Below are 3,446 nucleotides of genomic sequence, written 5' to 3'. Positions count from 1 at the left end.
AAAAATGTAATCCTACCATTTGCAATGACATGGGTGGACCTAGAGGTTATTATGCTGAGTGAAATAAGTCAGACAGAGAAAGATAGATACCATATGATTTCACTTATATGTGATATCTAAGGAACAAAAAGAACAAACTAGTCAAAAGCAGACTCACAAATATAGTGGACAATTTGGTGTCGGACAGAAAGGGAGAGATTGGGAGGCTGGGAGAATGGGTTAAAGTACAAATTAGTAGTTGATAGTTGGGCATGGGGAGCATGGAAGAGGGAATGCAGCTAGAATTAATATGATGGCTAAGTGAGGGCCAGGGGAGGATCGTTTTATGAACCTTATGGATGTCTAACCAATGTACTGTATATTTGAAACTAAGTTAAATAAATAAGTTTATTTAAATTAAAAAAAAAGACACACAAAAGTAAAAAAGTATTGACTCTGAAAATATGTTTATTTTCAAAATTTTTAAAAAAGTACAACCATGTTAAAAAAAAGTTACTTGTATGATTCCTTTCTGACCTCCTGGAGTTTTTTCAGGCAGGGACTAACCTTGAAACTCTCATATATGCATTTTCTTCTGCTACTGTAACAAATTGCCACAAATTCAGTGGCTTAAGCAACACAAATTTATTATTTTATAGTTATGAAGTCCAGGATGTTCCAAATGGGTCAGCAGGACTACATTCTTTTTTGGAGGCTCTTGGGGAGAAAATGCCTCCTTGCCTTTTCTAGCTTCCAGAAGCTGTCCACATTCCTTGGTTGGTGAGCTTGCATGACTCCATTCTCTGTTTCCAGGACACATCTCCTTCTCTGACTCTGACCCTCGTACCTCCCTCTTATAACGATCATTGTAATTACATTGTGCCCACTGGAATAATCGCCCCATCTCAAGAATCTTAATTTACTCACATCTGTAATCCCTTTTTACCATGTAAAGTATGTATCAAAGATCCCAGACATTAGGATGTGCACATCTTTGGGGGAGGCAGCATTATTTTGCCCACGACACCTCAGTTCCACAAAGTTGAGTTCTCCCAAAGGTGGTGAGAAAGGCTGAAGGTGGGCAGGATTCCCAGAGGTAGCAGAGGTAGCTACTCAAATGCAATCCTTACCTCCACAGTTAAGTCATCCTTAAGCCAAATTTAGGAATCTGTTTAGTGGAAAAACATGAGACTTACCGAAAGTATTTTGCCTCCTATTTTTTGGGTGGAATGGGGTAAAGGTTAAAAAAGTAAAAGGCATGTCCACATATTTCCATTTAGTGAAAATATATTGATTTGGAGATGACTTAAATTCTTGAAAAGTTGTCCTGAAGAATTGAAACAAGATTTATTCCACATAGTTGTAGAGGGCAGACCCAAGAAGCAAACATGGGGAAGATACTGGCCTTTTAAAGAATAGTTATGTTTGTTAAAATGGAACAAAAAACCGAAGACAGTTAGCTTTATGAAAAGCTTACTACATTGTCCCCCTTTTGTCCTCACTTTACAGGTAGTGAAAATATATGCTTGGTGTCTTTAAATTCCCATTGGATTATCAGAATAATGTCAAGGTTTATGTAAACCTCCGATCAATTTCCATTACCCCTAGAATGCCTGGATTTAAACGGGAACCTTCTACGATAGTTCTTTCGTGAACATGGAATTACTATCACGATCAGCATGAACTGACAATTCTCTTTCATATATTATTTACTTAAACACACACACACACACACACACACACACACACACACACGCACGCACGGACGCACGAGATAAGGATGCAAGACTTGCTCACTATGGTTCAGCAAAGGGCACTGAGGTATCTCTTTCTGGAACTCTGAGTTCAAGACTCAGCCCTACCAGATACTCCGAGCTCCCTGCATTTTAATTTCATCTCCTAGGTTAGTCGTTGGCAAGCTGAGAGACAAGGGTAACCGCATTCGTAGGGCATCTGGTTTCCTTTTAGGTTGTTTTCCCCCTACAAGGAGAGAGTAGCCGGGGCGAGTCGGAAGGTCAGCACTATCCGTAAATGTGTAGAATTTAAGGATTTGGGAGAAGGTTAATTAGTCTGAGCTTACGAGCGCAACATTTACAAACAAAAACCTTGACAGGACAGTGGTGGAAAAAGGTGGCATCTTGTGGCAGTAGGTGGGAAGGGAAGGTCCGGTCAGGTAAAGGAAATGATGCTAACGGAGCAGCAGACGGGATCGTTGCGGGAACTTGGGAATTTTGGAGTCAGAGTTGTGTTTTTGCAGTTAGTGTCCGGCAACCATTTTTTCAAGTAAGATGTGCGTACACGAGCATCACCTGTTGGCTCCGAGGGTGATAACAGCTTTTTTCAGAGACGTTTTGACAACTCTCCAGTAGGGGTCAGCGATGAGGTGGTTCCAAGTTCCTGAGTATCCTGTTATTCTGTGAGCTTTAACCAGTAAAGAAAAGATGAGGGAAATATAGGTAATGGGAAGAATCGGCAATGAATATTAGTGAATTTCTGAGTTGCGAAAGTTTGAATCTGGAAAGGGGTGAACTTCTATTAGTTGAGAGATAGAATATCGAACGCGCAAGATTCCCATCAGGTTAGGGTTCAAAAGAGACGGGGTCTCGCTATGTTGCCCAGGCTGGAGTGCAGTGGCTATTCACAGGCGCGATCCCACTACTGATCAGCACGGGAGTTTTGACCTGCTCCGTTTCCGACCTGGGCCGGTTCACCCCTCCTTAGGCAACCTGGTGGTCCCCCGCTCCCGGGAGGTCACCATATTGATGCCGAACTTAGTGCGGACACCCGATCGGCATAGCGCACTACAGCCCAGAACTCCTGGGCTCAAGCGATCCTCCTGCCTCAGCCTCCCGAGTAGCTGGGACTACAGGCGCGCGCCACCGCGCCCGGCGGCAGGCGGAGGCGCGAGATCGCACTAGAGGCTGAGCTGTGGTGACGTCACGGAGGGGCGGAGCGAAAGTCTGGGTTCTCGCGGAATAAATATGCCAGGCCTGCAGCGGTCTGGAGACGGAGTCGGCATAACCTCGGGGCTGGTTGGAGGTCCTGTCTTATTAGATAGCGAGGGTGGAACGCTGCTGACGTTGTGTCTTCCACTGTTGGTGTTTTGCTCCCAACTCGTGTTCTTCTATAATAGAAATTGGTCATCATGCGCTTAATGCTCGCAGATAAGGTGTCTGGACACGTACCGAGCGCTAAGGGAAACGCAATAACGTGGTTCGACAACGTTGCCTTCCTTCATCAGGCCTTAAATACGTGCTCCATCTTATGGGGAACGTTATTTACGAGGGAACCATCTGTCCCTAAATCTCCCAGTGTCCACAGCAAGGATTTTAGAGGTGCCTTCGCTGTGCGAAGGAGTATAATCCCTGGCAGCGGAGTTTAGGGGTCCACAAAAGTGATTAGGGGCTAGCTCAGTCTTCACTATTGGAACGTAGAGAACCTGGGGGAGCCGTTTGCTTTCTCCTGCC

The sequence above is a fragment of the Rousettus aegyptiacus genome, unplaced genomic scaffold, assembly GCF_014176215.1.
Source record: "Rousettus aegyptiacus isolate mRouAeg1 unplaced genomic scaffold, mRouAeg1.p scaffold_m13_p_3, whole genome shotgun sequence".
NCBI classification, from domain to species: domain Eukaryota; kingdom Metazoa; phylum Chordata; class Mammalia; order Chiroptera; family Pteropodidae; genus Rousettus; species Rousettus aegyptiacus.
This window is presented reverse-complemented; position numbering follows the sequence as displayed.